General features: G+C 41.9%; 1 long non-coding RNA gene across 2 annotated transcripts in view; it reads right to left on the bottom strand.

The window, feature by feature from the left end:
• Positions 1 to 384: 384 nt before the first annotated feature.
• LOC118021627 overlaps positions 385 to 17,072 on the bottom strand; it is a 26,937-nt gene continuing 10,249 nt past the window's right edge. For both annotated transcript variants that reach the window (XR_004682242.1, XR_004682243.1), the window contains exons 2-3: positions 2,485 to 2,754; positions 385 to 1,154 (exon numbers count right to left, since the gene is read on the bottom strand). This is a non-coding gene — a long non-coding RNA (uncharacterized LOC118021627). The remainder of the gene's footprint in view (positions 1,155 to 2,484; positions 2,755 to 17,072) is intronic.

Genomic DNA, 17,072 nt, shown 5'->3' with positions numbered 1-17,072 from the left:
ATAGGATTTAGGTGGGAAAAACCGTCTATGCCCAGAGAGATGAGCTTCTCATCCTTGATGTGTCTGCTAAGATACACAATCTGGGAACCGTGAGCGGAGCACCAGGACTGACGCTGTTGTAAAATCATGACTCGGGATTCAAGTCCCAAAAGACTTGTAACTGAGTGATAAGAACACTTGATCACGGGAAGCAAATCATTAGAAATCTGTGTACAGAGGTGAGAATCTATATTCTGAGCTTAAGGAATTATAATAAGGTTCCGTTTTGCCTATTATCAATATATTTCCCAGTTACTGTTCTCGAGATTCCACATATGTGTTTTAAAGAAAACAACCGAATTCCAAACTGCCAGCAGGAAATCTTAGGTTAAGTACCCTATTTTATTCTGTGACGCGGAATAAACTTGACTAGTGGGAGAATAAGGAACTAGATAAAAGTGAAGAAGGGGGAGGAGGAGGAAGGAGTGTAGTTATCTACTTGCATATCTTAGGAAATTCTTCCAAGGAAAAAAAATGATGTAAAATTTGTGTTTTCTTGAATCTGGTATCCTAAACCTCTTTTCTATAAGAAACACCAAGTAAAAAGGCTTAGAATAGCTGATTCTTTTAAAATACATTTATTCTCAAGAGGATTTTTCCTTTTCCACTATAAACAAAATTCAGTAATTGCCCTGGACCTTATATATTTCCCTAGTACATTATAACTCAGCCGTATGAACACAGACTAGTTTAAAAAGGCCTTGAACCTAATCCAGTTACACACCTCCCTCTCTGCTTTTTGTCTTTTAATTGTTAACACAGGGAACTTAATTTATTGACCTAAAATTTGGCTCGGACAGAATATTTTTAGTTGGAAATGGTCAGATACCACTTGAGAATTCATTTTGCTCTTAAGTGAGAATAATAATGGATTTGAAGAAAATAACTAGCTGAACGAAGAGATACCAGTTGCAGCCCCACGTTTGATGCTAAATTGTTTCCAGAAATGAAATGACTTTTCCCCGGAGGCCTTCATGGGTGGAGACAGAGACTTCATGGGAGAAACATGTTCTTGGCAAATGTCATGAAAAGTGTAGCTTCACGCCACAATTTGTTAACATTTATGCTCAGAATAGTAAACCACTCCTTCCAACAAGTTGAATTTGGCAGAAATCCTATAAAAAAAAAAAAAAAGTTAGGTCAGAGAGCCCTGCTCAGGAACACAAACAGAAAGACATATGTGAAGTTTCCCTCTGAGGGAATATAAACTGCCCCCCAGCCATGACTGTGTCTGTGAACGCCCTCTCATCTGCATCTCGGGAAAATACCCAGGCAGGCTCCACTGGAGAGTAGACAAGGGAGTTACAACATTGCAGCCTGCATTATTAGCAATGTCTTATGACATCCCAAACACCTAGTACTGTACGGGGGGAGGAGTATGTCAACTCATCCAAGGTGGAGAATATATACTCTTCCTACCAAGAACCGCTGACCAATCTGATAAGAAATCAGTTGAATTCCAAAAACTAGTAATGGAATGAACAAACGCTATTGACTAATTATATAGAGAGGATGGAAAAAACAACCAAAACAACAAAAACCAAAAACCAACAGGTTCTTGAACAGTTAACTTGCTCTGTAAAGGAGAGCAGAGGATATAGCTCTGAACTATATTTTTAGTATCATGCTAAGACTAATCAAGGGAGGTCAAGGTACAACAAACAGAGCGGGGCGGGGGGGGGGGGGCGCTCTGAGGAGGAAGATATTCAGAAGGCTAAAGACTGGTATAAGCCAAGGAAGGGAAAGAAGGAGGTCAGCGCTCTCCAACACAGACGTCAGCCCTCCCACCCCACCCAGGCCACCATATTCTCCCTTCCAGAATGGCTGAGTCATAACCATTTTAACCACGAGAACAAATCAGAAGAGGGAGCCTGCCCAATATATGCGTATTGTGTATAGGAAACAAAACAAAACTAAAACTAAACAAATCAAATCTCAATATGCACTAGAAGCCTCACCCGAGAAATGCAGCGGGTTCTCCTGGGGGGCGGGAGCTGTTGTGGGATTGGGATGAGGTCGGCGCTCAGTGCTCACGCAGCCTGCCCTTCTGACATTACAGCCCTGACAAGTGCACCATAGCTCTCAAGGAATCCTCTCATTAGTTTTCACCACTCTGATGTGTTAAGATAACTTATGATTATGGTTTATTTTGCAATCTCAAATCATAGAGGGTAATAATGTGAGTCTTCCAGGGATGGTTTTCTGCTATGTTTTTGCTAAATCACTTTTATCATCTTTTTAAAATTTCGAGTCATTTTTAAGTGGATTCACCTGCAAGGTCCCATGTCATATGTGATTTTCATCTCACCTGGTTGTCACCCCACCCTCCTTCCCCTAACGTAGGGGAGCCTGAGTTCCAGGGTTTAGGGGAGAGGGTCATGTCCTCAGCTTCCCAATCCTCCAACCACCTTGACCCAGGGAGTGTGGGGAGGGAGGGTGCATTACCTGCCAGAGCTTCTGTGACGAAGCACTGCAAACCAAGCTACTTTACAGAAGCGTACTCTCCCAGTTCTGCAGGCTGGAAGTCAGGGTGTTGGCAGGACTGGTTCCTTCCGAGGCCTCTGTCCTCGGCATATAGATGACAGCGTTTTCCCTGTGTCCTCACTTGGTCTCCCTCTGTGTATATATTTGTGTTTACATTTCCTCTTCTTGATAGTTCACCAGCCATATTGGATTAGGAGCCACCCTAATGGCTTCATTTTAACTTGTTTATCTCTATAAAGACATACAAGGAAAGAAAGACATCCCCTCTGCCCTCCTAGGTTCCATAGCTGGGTCTATAAAATATGCTGACAATAGGCAGATTAATAGCAGAAAGATATACACATTTATTAATTTTTAATATTATGTGCACGGGGGCATCACAGGACAAAAAGTAAACACCCCAAAAGGCAGTGAGATCCGAGAGCTCATATACCATCCTAGTAGGGGACGGAAGGGTATAGAGGCATCTCAGGGGGAAGTGAACGGGTTAGGGGAGATGGCTGGGTCCACAGAGGAAGAGATGGGAGAGGAACAGTTTGTGACAGTTTGCATGTGGGGTTGACTTCTCAGTTCCTCTCCTGGGACAAGAGTCAGTCTTCCTGGTTGGTGAAGCTCCTGGTGAAGAGACTGAGGACATTGAGGTCCTTTTGGAGGATCTGTTTTCAGGCAGATGAGGGGAGTTCAGAGAAAGCCTTTCCCTGCACCTTCTGTGTTTCTAGTGCCTTCCGCTCAAATAACCAGTATGCCATGGCCACGCATTTGAGGTGGCACGTCCTGGACTCCCTCAGACACTATCTCCAAACACAGTCACAATTTGAGCTACTAGAGGTTAGGATTTCAACATGATTTTAGAGGGGGGCACAATTCAACCCATAACAGGAGTCATGAGATATGTGCCCCCCCCACCCCAACTTCTTTTCAGAAGAAAATTTAATTGTAGTAAACACTTAACATGAGATCTACCCTCTTAATAAATTGTAAGTGTGCAACACACTGTCGTTGAGTGTAGGTACACTGTTACATAGCAGATCGCTAGAGCTTTTTCATCTTACTTGAAACATTTGCCTATTGATTAATAACTCCTCATTGCCCCCTCCCCAGCCCCTGTCAACCACCATTTCCATCTTTGATTTTACGAATCTATTTGAAGATTATCTCCTATAAGTGGAGTCACGCAGAATCTGTCCTTCTGTGTCTGGCTCATCTCACTTAGCACAACGTTCTCAACATTCGTCTGTGTTGTCTCGTACTGTAGAGCTCCCTTCTGTTTGGAAGCTGATAGTACTCCGTTTGTGTGGATACACCACATTTTCTTTATCCACGCATCAGCCTAACTCTTGTGTTAAGACTCGAAAGGGGCTTGTTTAGAGGAGGTAAGGCAAACGTCTCTTTACTTAACTGCCCACTGCAGAGTCTCCTCTCTCTTGCTTGTTATCCCCACTATAGCACTGACGGACCAGCAAGGGTCTTCGTGTGAATCGGCTGCAGGACCCCATGGCTGGATCCAGCCTGTCTTCTTGCACCCTCCTTGCTCGCACAGCCCATCACTGCTCAGTAGCTGTGGACCCTGCACATTTCAGGGCCTCTGGGAGCAATGCCAGCAAGACAATGCAAGTCTGGACCAGCAGGGATGCCACAGGCCCCTGCCACATCATAGTGGGTGCCCAGCTGCAGGTCGGCCTCTCCAGCCCAGCTTGACCGTTCCCTTTCTCGGGTACAGACAGGTCGACCCGGCTGCTGGCTATCAGCTGTCCAGGGAGAAAACGTCCACCTTTTCTATCGAAGAGTCTAGAAGCCCCTCTCCCTTGCTATAGCAAAGCAAGAAAAGCACTCATTTCCTGCTAACTCTTTATGGCAAAAGACCTTCAACAAAGATCCCTGCTCCCCTCTCCTTTTATAAAATGGACCTTGGGGTGATTACTGGGCACAGGAGGCTGGCTCATTCTCAAGAGGTTTGTGGACCTACTCATAGAGGACTTCCATTAGGATGCGGGATTCTTAACGCTTCCCAGACTGCCCAGCTTCAGGTCCTAGCCATCAACTCCAGAGGAACAAGGAGGGTCCCGCTCAGTTTTGTATTACAAAGCATTTTGGAAATATCCTAAGAGCACTTTCTCAAATTTATCCTGGCACTCACAAAGCACACTACAGGCTTCTATGTTCTCAGCAAAGACACTGGATTCTTTTACTAAAATGAGAGTTTTATGATGGACAGAACTGGGAAGAAATAGCACACAGAGGTATCCAAATTCTTTCTCAAATTAACCTTTCCCTTGGGGACCAACATGGCAGTTGCAGTAGGAATGACAACCAGAAGAAAGCGAGACACAATGTGACATCCAGAAGGACACAGAAGTTCTTTGCTGAGAAAAGATGTCCAGAAATCTCTTCTTTTAAGATCATGGAGTCAGGCGCCTGGGTGGCTCAGTTGGTTAAGCAACTGCCTTCGGCTCAGGTCATGATCCTGGAGTCCCGGGATCGAGTCCCGAATCGGGCTCCCTGCTCAGCGAGGAGCCTGATTCTCCCTCTGACCCTCCCCCCTCTCATGTACTCTCTCTCATTCTCGCTCTCTCAAATGAATAAATAAATCTTTAAAAAAAAAAAAAAGATCATGGAGTCATGTAGGTTGTTACATTTGAGTGAAATGTCTCCATTCCTTGAAAATCTCCTGTTCCTAAAACACAGCCTCTTAGCTTGGATTTGGACATTACTGGTAAGAAACACTTAACTGAGTATTTTTGAAACTCCAACTATACTTTCCTTATCTACTAATAAGATGTTTTGACATAGTCTAAAGTTACATTTAATAATATTTTTGGGCTTTTCTAGTTTTAAACGTAGGAATTCAGGCTCATTATAAAAGATGACAAAGTTTTCACAATTGCTATATTCTGCATTGTTAAATAATTTTCAAAACGTTTGTATAATCTATCCCCAAACTAGAACTTCTCAATCTGCATTCGCATAAATGAGTCACTGGAAAGTACTACAGCTTAGGAACTAAAACAGATTTGACCATGGGCTTCTTTCGCAGTGAAATAATATTTTAATGTTAAAAAAACTATTTTAAATATCTTGTTAACACCACTTTTTACATTTTAATAACATGAAACACCATTTAAGAAACAGTGCCATGGGCGCCTGGGTGGCTCAGTTGGTTAAGCAACTGCCTTCGGCTCAGGTCATGATCCTGGAGTCCCGGGATCGAGTCCCGCATCGGGCTCCCTGCTCGGCAGGGAGTCTGCTTCTCCCTCTGACCCTCCCCCCTCTCATGTGCTCTCTCTCTCATTCTCTCTGTCAAATAAATAAATAAAATCTTTAAAAAAAAAAAAAAAGAAAAGAAACAGTGCCATGAACTATATTCAGTCTATATGGTGAAGACAAGATAGTTCATAATTGGAAAGACAGCCAATGTTTTCTGAACACATTTGCATGGTTTTCAAGAATAATTGTCACCGAAGTCTTGATGTTGTTCTTTTTTTTTTTTTTGAGGTAAATATATAACTATCTGTAAAAGTACACAGTTTCATATATTATATGTTCTAGTTTTTTCAGGCTGAAACTATCGTTCAAAACATTCGGTAATGTGAAAGGAAAACTCTAGTCTTCAAAAGGTCAGCGGTTTCCCACAGGAGGGGGAGAGGGTCGATCAGTCAAACAAATAGCAGGCTTTTCTGTAATGCGTGTTTTTATGGTAACTGATTTTGTTGTAGTGAGTTATGCAAATGATTCAAATGCTCTTCTATAAGGACACCGATCCTTTCCTTAAAAGAGTTACCTACCCATTGTTTCACACAGAAAAATGTACTGATGCGTCAAAAAAATTAACTATAATACTAAAAGCAGTTATATGCGTTTTATACAAATATATAAGCTAGATTTTCACAAATATTTATAAGAATTTATGAAAATATCACATGCAGTAATTAAGGATTTTAAAATAAAATTTTGGCAGGCTTTGGTTGAATAACAAGTTGATATATGTAAATACACACTATCTGTTCATCCAATTGCTTTGGGATCATATTTTAAAATGGAGTATTTATTTCCATGGTGTCCATAGCATGATGAGTGCACTTGGTAGCTCATGTCCATGCATTTATTAGAATATAGGGCTGCGGGGCGCCTGGGTGGCTCAGTTGGTTAAGCGACTGCCTTCGGCTCAGGTCATGATCCCGGAGTCCCTGGATCGAGTCCCGCATCGGGCTCCCTGCTCGGCGGGGAGTCTGCTTCTCCCTCTGACCCTCCCCCCTCTCATGTGCTTTCTCTCATTCTCTCTCTCACAAATAAATAAATAAAATCTTTAAAAAAAAAAAAAGAATATAGGGCTGCATGTCAACCAAGTGTTCGCTATCACCTGTAGCTTGCCCATTGACTTGGCTTGACCAAATCAAGGAGGCATCTCTCCTCCCCACAGGGCCCTGAACTTTGGGTAGCCTGCAAGCACAAGCAAGTACTAAGGGCAAAGAATTCCCCCTCAACTGCTCATCCTGAGAGTCTGGAACCAACTGACCACAGAAAGATTTCTAATGAAACCGCCCAATCGCACTGTCTGTTGTCCACATCACTCGCCACCCTTCCAAGTCTTATACCCCTCCTTACTCTCCCTAAAACAGACCCCTGTTTGATTTTGAGATGCGTGCAGATTGATGTGCTCTCCCTATTTCAATAGACTTTTCTAATATGTCTCTCTTCACTTAAGTCTAGATTTCTCTTAACTTGACGTCACACACACATACCTTTTAACTGCATGTAAGTGTGTATTTGACATGTTTATTAAGTGGTACTTATGTGGCCTGTGAGGTGTTAGATGAAGTATGAGAAAATGTCACAAGTAATGTATTTTTTAAAAAATGCACAAAACATTGAAGGAGGCAGTCCAGAGTGGTTAATAACAGCTTTCTAGAAGAGTTTGGACATATAGTCAGCCGTAGAGAATGTACAACTTGGCTACTTTGGTAAATAAATGGGATTGTGATTGAGCCAGAGCCCCAAAATAATGTCTGAAAATGAATAAACAAACAAAACGTGGAGCTTCTTCTGAAAGGAATAAAGGAGAACAGCGTCCATATTTAATAGATTGGTGCCTTCCCTCATTTCTTATGTATTTAGTATTTGTTATACACTTGGCACTTCACAGGAATTCAAGACCAGATGATGGTTTGAATTCGACCCAAACCGTTTTCTCTTCTCATGTTATTTTACTGAACTGGCTGACATGATAACCCTGAATTGGGAATTTTTTATTTGTGACCCTGACTTTGATAAGCATCCAAAGATATCACAAGAAACCAGTAGGTTTTAATATGGAAAAGAAGAAGGGGAAATATGAAATTGGGGAACCTGTGAGACTAAACTGTAAGCCCTTTCCCATGTATGGAGGCTGTGCTCTGTGCCAAGTTCTCGACAATGTGATCACTTCCACTAACACTCATCAGATACGGAAGATCAAACCAAGATGCCATCCCCAACACTGACTCATTTTCTCGGCAGATCCTGGCTTATTTTCCTAAAAGTGGGAGGGGAGGATGAGAAGCTCTGGTATGGGCGCAGGCCCTAGATGGGAATGAAGTAGTCATTCACTGAGTATAAGAAAGAGCCAGACCCTGAGACCAGTGGGGATGCTCTGCGAGTGGGGACAGAGCTTAGTGGACAGCAATCAGGTGGTCGTTCCACTGGCTTCAGCTCCCCAAATTGCTGTCTTGAATAAGTTCCTCTTCCTTGAAATCAAAAGACCTCACTATACACCTAAATAGCTTATTCCAACCTGCTTGGAACCTTGTGATATAAGAAACACAAGGTGCTCATTGCCAACACTGACTCTGATTTAAAGATCAAAGAAAATGTAAGATGAAGAGGATGTTTCTGTCCTAAGAAAACAGAAGCAGAGAGAATTAAGGCAGACAGTAATTGAGGGAAACTTGGACTATACTTTTTGGCTTTTGCTTTTTGCTATTTCTTCTGCTGTTCTTACTGACATGTTATCCAAAAGTAATTCTGTTTGTCTAGCTGTTTGTAAATTTGAATCACAAGAATCAATCAAAGTCAGTTCCCTGTGCCAACCAATAGGGGAAGAAGGAATGGCTCATGCAAGATGGAATTTGACAACAACTTGGCATGCGGGAACTCGCGTGGAAGCTGTCTGGGCGGCTGTGTGTGGAAACCGTGATAGGACTAGCGCGGAACACAACAGCGTGGGCGTTGATCTGTGCCTTAGGAAAGCATGCCAATTGCACACCATCAGGTAGGAGACTCGAGATGAGGGTTTCTGATTTTGTAATGATAGCTGTTTAGGTGTCATTTCTCTAACTGTTCTTTTGGGGCATGCCAGCTGAGTTGTCGCCTCTGAGCAGTCTCCTTAGGAATGACTTGAAGATCATCAGAACTTATCTGGGTTCGTATAAATATGATCTTTCCAATATTACTGGGTGGGACTCTTCCATTGGAATTTAGAGACTCGGTCATTATTTCAAGTAACTAAGTCAAGCTGTCCCAACATAACTGTACACAGCTTTCCTGAAAACTTAATTTGTGGTGTATAGATAAATCATTACATATATAGAGTATCAGTTTTTGCTATTGTCTTCTAGCTATTTATGTTTATTGGTGTTTGTCCAGACTGGGTCATGTCCATTCCCCTCATTCACATCTGCATGTTGGAAAGGCTCATTCCCCAAAGCTGAAGGTGTCCCCTCTTGGTGGTAACAGGGCTCGGGCATGAGCACCATGGAAGGACTCACTCACCCTGTTTGCTCACCTGACCTCTACTTACTAATTTTACTAACATATCAGGGTTTCCATCTTAAATGTAAGCCCTATAAGGCTATCTTTCTGTCTGTCTGTCTCTCTCTCTCTCTGATTTTGATGTTTTATTTTTGTTGTTGTTGCTGCTGCTATTTTGGGGGGTGGGCGGGGGAGGGTTGCACCACATCATGAGCCAGAATACATTTGTCCCTTTATTTTCCACCAAGATGGGAGGTTTTATTTATTGGTCTCTTGGGTACGCTTATCATTCCAAACTGGAAGTTTGGGCACTGTGATCCAGCATTACTTGGAGAGCTTTTTTTAAACGGCCACACCCTAGACCAATTAAATCAGAACCAGTGGGAGCCAGGATGCTGTAAAAGCTGCCCTGGGGAATTATGAAGTGCAGCTGATGATAACCACTGGTGAGGGTCTAGCGGTGCCATCTGCAGATCCCCAGCCAGAGAGACAAAGAGACCCGCTCTAATTCACTTCCTCTTCTTACTTCAAAGCGGTTGTGACTACACTATGGGATCAAAGGGATTTCAAGCCCCTGGGGCCATGACTGCCAGAGGGCTCACAGCTCTGTGGGCCCAAAAGGCTTTGAAGTCCATGGTGGATTGCTAGGGCAGAGAGAAGGGGTCCATTGCAGACATCAAGGCCACAGTTTGCCGAAAAAGAACTGCTTCCCATGTACCTACACAGTGGGTCTGAGGTGGGAAGAAGACCATCACCACCACTTACACTTTAATCTTGGCTCTATTAAATGTTGCCCTTTATGATAAATGAATACTTAGTGTCTCCATAAAAGTGGAGAATGACTTTCTTTTCAGCCCTTAATTAATATGTCATTAAAAGTTTATCTGAGGTAGTGGGAAAAGTTTTACGTGTTTGATTACAGAGAAAATAATGCGAAGATGAATTCATTGTCTATTAACATTCTCCCATTAATAGCTGACCTCCTATAGACATCAGGTCTCTGCAGAACATACCTTAATTCAAATATCCATTAATAACAGAAGAAAAGGGGCACCTGGGTGGCTCGGTCATTAAGCGTCTGCCTTCGGCTCAGGTCATGACCCCAGGGTCCTGGGATCGAGCCCCACGTCGGGCTCCCTGTTCCGCGGGAAGCCTGCTTCTCCCTCTCCCACTCCCCCTGCTTGTGTTCCCTCTCTCACTATGTATCTCTCTGTCAAATAAATAAATAAAATCTTTAAAAAATTTTATAAAAAAAAAGAATTCTGTTAAAAAAAAAAAACAGAAGAAAAATGCAGATTCTACTTTCTAAGTCTCCAACTGTATCAAAACATAACTATGTCTGTCCAACAGAGAATGGGAGGAGGGATTCTACAGCTTTAGGATTGCATGTGATAATTGACCACAGGTGCTCTGTTTCCTTTTTTTTTTTTAATGAACATTTCTAGGAACACATGATTCCCCATAGTTTGGCTCTACTGTATTTTTATGCCATAATCTGTTTATTATCTAAATATTAGTATGTCAGAACTGCTAGATAAGACAGGGATTGATTACATTACATTCCTAGAAAGAGGCAAATACTTTTTTTAAAAAAAAACATACAATAGAAAAAAACCCATAAGCAAAGTTGCCAGTTGGGCTAATGCTTGTATTTACATATCTTACAGATTTTGATCATCAGGTTATTCCTCAGCAATAAATAACTATCTTCATAATACCAGAAGCTAGAAGTAGGTTGTCAGAGTTTGGGAATATTTTGCTGAGTCTTTTTAGAAATAAAGTAATGACACAGTTTAGAAAGCAAAGCATAGGGTAATTTCACTCAAGTCAATTTTGATAATTGAAATTTAATCTATTAATGTGCATCATAGGTAAATTGTGTTTTATGAAAAGTCATCTCTCTTTTTTTTAAGATTTTATTTATTTATTTGACAGAGAAAGAGACAGCGAGAGAGGGAACACAAGCAGGGGGAGTGGGAGAGGGAGAAGCAGGCTTCCCGCGGAACAGGGAGCCCGATGCGGGGCTCGATCCCAGGACCCTGGGATCATGACCTGAGCCGAAGGCAGACATTTAACGACTGAGCCACCTAGGCGCCCCAGTTATCTCATTTTTAACAAATTGAAGTAACATTTTAAATACTAACAGACTGAATCCGTTATTTCTGGATATAGGAAGCCTTCATCTTTACCCAAGGCTGTTTGTTAAAAAATGCACTATAATGTAAGAGGCCTGTCTCCTACAGGTGGGAAAGGGGAAGCCAGTCCCTTTGTTAACAAACTTAAGTCAAATTTGGCTAGCACTTGGAAAATGTAATGTATTTACAAAGCAAGGTAATATAAAGTAGTGACTTGATGTGGAGTCAGAAAATTGAAAGCTACCTATATCGTTCATACCTACTACTATTAGCTAATCTGGGAGAGATGTACAAACTTTTAAATGTTTTTCCTACCATCACAAGTGTAAAGGGCGAATGTTCTGCTGAGCAGAAGCTACAGGACAAATACTTCACACCTTTCCAGCTATTACAACGATGACTAAGCAGGGTTGTGCTTTTATCTACTTCCAGCCAACTTTACAACGTAGCTGAGATTTTGGCAGAATCCTTATACTTGATTAAGTGTCTGCAGTACTTAGATTTGGCGCAGACAAGTGATTTCCCCAAGGCCCTAAGCTGGAAAAATGGTGCGCGACAGGCAGGACTGACTTTTCCTGGCTCTGGTTCCCAGGCCTCAGGTTTGGACACAGGGTCTTTTGGAGATTTAATCCACAATGCCCCAGAAGACCATTGTCTGCTGCAGCCGTATGGTGTAGGGCAGAACCTCTCCCACATGTGTGCGTCTGCATCATCTGGGATGGTGTCATGTGCAGATTCTGAACCGGAGGTCAGGTGGGAGCTGATCCTGAGCATTTTAACAGGTTCCCAGGTGGCACAAATGCTGCCCACAGACCACAGCTTGAGTTGCAAGAGTGAGGTTCTGTGGAAGAGCTAGGAGCCTCGCCGCCTCCTCATTCTTGGAAGTCAGGACTTCTGAGTACGAAGCCTGGCGGTAGGGGCTGGCTGGGCACCTCAACGAGGCTGTTTGACTTCCATAAGCCTGGATTCCTCACTTACAAATGGGAATGGCAGTACTCACTACTCAGACATGATTCTGAAAATCAGCTGAGATACTACGTGAAACCGAAATCACAGAGAATGAGAAACAGGAGGCATTTAATACACACTAAAATTCTTCCTCGGCTTTGAAAGGAACAAATTAGTTTGCTATCAAGGGAAGATGGTCAAAATAATACCACATCATAATTTCCCTTGTCTTGGAGAATTTACTCTTATATATGTTTATTTTTTCCCATAATAATATGCAGGAAATACATTACATTTTCCAAGTGCTAGCCAAATTTGACTTAAGTTTGTTAACATACTAAATCACTGACAGACAGAGGTCATCCTGACGCTTCTCTGGTCTCGGTCAAAGTGAACACTGGATCACCAAGAGAGCTCTTTCCATTAGATGTGGTGGCATTGTGCCGAATACATTCTCTTATGCTGTTTGATGACTTTTCATATGCCTGGGGAAAAAATTATTTTTTCCTTTTGGATATGTTTTTCTCATAATAAAAACTCCCTCTAAAACTGAAGGCAAAATTTACTTTAATGTGGAAATATATTCCAGCTTGAGAATGAATCAACGCCACATTTTTTTCCACGGAATGAAAGCATGATGTCATTAAGCTTTTGTGTTTTCACAGATGTTCATCCCCTTTTGTCTGGATGTGAACTATCAAGACCACATTTTGCAGCCATATATTTTGTATGTACAGGTTGAAGCTAGAAATCAGGGAGAATTTTGGCTGAAATTTTCAGCTGCCTAAATTTCTATTTTTGGTAATTTTGCCCACCCTTAAAGCAAATATTTGGAACGTATCTATGCTGAGTGGCCTTTCCCGGCTGGTGATGGAACTTTTAGGACAAAGTGAACACACTGTTTCTGCTCCCTGTGCCCAGAGGGTGGGGACAAGGCCATTTTTCTCTTTAAATAGTCACAGATTGTATCACTAACCTTTGTGACCTTTCCTAATGATCCATGCCCATAACTTCAGCTTTGGAATACTGACAAGTTCAACTCTGACTAGTGTGACCTTTAAAAACATATGTTTTTACTCCTTAGCATTTTTCCCCATAAAAATGTCTGGCAGTAAGTGTCCACTCACCCCCCCTCCCCATTATGTAAATGAAAATAAATGATCTTGATCTCTTAAAAAAAGAAAACAAGAGTGCATAGTCTTGAATGATGTAGTCCTAGCTTACACACCATCTTTGCTAAATCTATGTATTAGAGTTAGTCCGTAAGAAACACAGATTTATATGTTTTAATATAACTTTGTCCCTAAGCATTTTTGTACCTCTTCTATCATTGGTTGGTATCTATGTGGCTCAAGACAGAAATGGAAAAGAAAATTTAATGGACAGAATCTAAAACAGGGGTAAGATGATTCCAGCTATGGCATAGTGGAAAGCAAAAGGATTTGGAGCTCAATCTAGGGTGACCAGCTGTCCCGTTCTATCTGGGACTGAAGGGTGTCCTGAGCCATGGGCTCTCAGGGATATCACCAGGAAAGCTGGTCACCTCACCTGCCACACACTGGGCTCAAATATAGACTCCACCTTTACCGGTCTTGGGGACTTTTGGCAAACCAGCTTGTCAGAGCCTTAGTTATCTCTATGGTAAAGAGTAAGAGTAACTAACTAGGGACACCTGGATGGCTCAGTTGGTTAAGCATCCGACTCTTCGTTTCAGCTCAAGTCATGATCTCACAGTCGTAAGTTCAAGCCCTGAATGGGGCTCTGCACTCAGGGGAGGAGTCTGAGATTCTCTCTCCTCTCCGTCTGTCACTCCCACTCCTGTTCTCTCTCTCTCTAAAATAAATAAATAAATCTTAAAAAAATAGAGTAACTATTCCTTAAGGTTTTAAAGATTAGAGATAGTATCTGCAAAAAGAATGGTCTGAAACATGGTGGTGAAAATAGCAAGAATGTGCTGAGCCCTCCTAATATACCTGACCCCATACAATGCATTTGACACACTCTCTTCTTCACTCTCACAACAGCCCCACAGTGTGGGGGTCAAGCCATTTTCAGACCCTCCCAAAGGACGAAACCTTGGCCTCCAGAGGCTGAGAACTCACCCACTCACTGCTGGTGGCTGGCTGAGCTCCATCTTGAGTGCAAACCCTCTGCAAGTTCCCATCACTCGTGCTGTCTACACCAATAACTAATAAGCTGGTGCTCCAGATAAAAATAAAAATGATGGATCTTGCCCCCCTCCTCGCCACCCCTCCCCACGCACATAGCAGTGACCCCAAAGCACTAAACTTAGGAAGGCCTGCTGCCAGTGTCGCCCCAGAATCAGAGACCAGTTGCCTTTGGGGTCCTGCAGAAAGCCACACAGATTCTGCCCCAGTTTTCCACAGCCAAGGCAGAATTTGGGTTGGCGGATTCCAAAGCGGAATGCAAACATCTCTCTAATAGCTGATGTCCACTGACTCGTTTACTTGCCCAGTGTCTTAAGTCGGCTGTGCCTTCACGTTTTAATAATGTCTTGCACTGGGAGGGCTGTGGACTGCTGTGCAGTGCTTTATTTCTGGATCTCAAGAAGCTAGACTTTCATTTTATAACTATTCAAAACTGGCAGAAGTGCTTCTGCTGTCACGGTGCTCCCCACCACATCGCCATAGCCTGGCAGGCTGAGGAGCCCGGGCCAGGGCACACTGTCAGGCCTCTCTAGTCTACCGGGCATTGGCTTTCTTTTCCGTGAATTGCTCATCTGAGCTCTGGCTCATGCCAGTCGCATCTTCAATTTATTTTGTGGCCTGAGCACTCCCCACTGAAGACAGCCTGTGGCCGTCATCTGCCCAACCGTGTGGAATAATCTATTAGAGAGAATTCTGTTATTCTAAGAAGTCAAAGACCCATGATTCCCTTGGCATACTTTCACACGATTAGAGTTGCCAGGACTCGGGGCCTTGTTGGGTATAGGCTTCTGTGACCGTTCATGCCAGACTCTACTTTTTCCCATCAGAGGCCAATTTTTAATCCCTTCTCTTATGCTGATGGAGATGTTCTTTTTGTTTTCCTTCCTAACACAAGTGGGAAGCTTCCAGAGCCCAAAAGTGAGAGGGCAAATGACTTCCCTTGTTTATTTCAGTTTATTTACTTTGTGAATATTTTTTAAATATTTATATGTTCTATGAATCACTTAAATTTCAAAGTTTAGTGAGGTTATTTCCTTCACTTATCCAAAAAAAAAAAAAAAAAAAGGAAAGAAAAGAAAAAATTGGAAATACTCCTATGACCCTTTAATGAAGGAAAAAAAAAATATCACCACCCATTTCTTACTCCTGATTTTATCACTGCCTGTCTTTCATCAACTTTTGGGGGATCCATTATAACCTGGGGTCATTACCACAGCTCAGTCAGTTTTTAAAAGGCTGAGTCAACCGTTAGAGGTAGTCTTGGACTTCAAATATCTCCTGGGCACATCCCATTGATTTTGCAATCTCTCCTGGGTTAATACAAAATTAAGTAGATCAGTTTTGCTTTTTAGAGTAATATATTATGGCTGGCATAACCACTCCCTTTTACCAGAATCACTGACAAGGGAAAATAACATTTATCTTGGATTTATATTTTAGGGAAAAAAAATCACTCGTGTTTTACTGGCTCCCCTCAATATAATCAAAAAGCCAAAGCAAAATAAGCAAGCCAACAAAAAAGCATCACATTATTTTTCAATGACTTTTAAAATATGAAATAATGATCCAGTTAACTCTATGCCATTTATTTGACTATTTTCATATTTAGAAAGCAAAAATGTGAAAGTGAGCAAAAAATGGGCTGATGGAACCAATAGAGTTTATTTAATTATATCATATCCATGAAAGTACATGCACTTTATTTTTAGCAATTAGCTCATGCACAAAATCATTGATTACTAATTATTACCATAAGCACAATTTCCCCACAACATTTTCTTACACAAATTTCCAACATACAAAAAAGTTAACAGAACTGCATAATAAACACAGTCCCAACCTAGATTTTACAATTAACATCCATTATGTCTTATTCCATACCTATCCATCTTTCTCATTCCTCTGTCCATAAATCAATCCATCCTAAGCACAATTTTAACAAGTTAAATTACCTCATTTTCCACCCATGGAAGTTTGGAAGCAATCAATTAGAATGGATTTCTACAAGCAAAGAGTATCCATAGAAGGCCTGATAGATCTTGGTCTACTAACAAACTTAAGATTTGATGTGAATGACACTCAGTGAAGTGACAGTTGCCAAGTAGTAAGAAGAGCTCAAGAATCTTAACAGTTGGAGGCAGCAGTGTGGAAGATAGGCATAGTACAGCCACATCATATAAGCTACAAATCCCATCCTGGGCACAAGAGTCTGCAACCTTCATGAAGACTAGATAGGGCCACAAAATCCTTTTCAACACAGTATTCTGGGCAGTCACCACCAATAGCTCAGAACTTCCAGTCCAGGTAAAATTTAATTGCCATCCATGGTAGGGCAGACACCCTTCATACACACCTCAAAACTTCAAGGGCAGCTATATCAAACACAGATTGATATTGATTATTGATGACCATGAAGTCGACAAGTATAGAGTCGCTAATATATGCAATACCACTACTCCTCCAAGTTTTGAAAAATCAGGTATTCTCCACAAATTTTGCTTAATGGGAGGAAGGAAAGAAGGAAGGAAGGAAGGAAGGAAGGAAGGAAGGAAGGAAGGAAGGAAGGAAGGAAGGA

The sequence above is a fragment of the Mirounga leonina genome, unplaced genomic scaffold (genome assembly GCF_011800145.1).
Source record: "Mirounga leonina isolate KUSES-001 unplaced genomic scaffold, KU_Mleo_1.0 Mir_175, whole genome shotgun sequence".
Lineage (NCBI taxonomy): Eukaryota > Metazoa > Chordata > Mammalia > Carnivora > Phocidae > Mirounga > Mirounga leonina.
The sequence above is the reverse complement of the archived record's forward strand: the minus strand, read 5'-3'. Positions and strand labels throughout refer to the sequence as shown.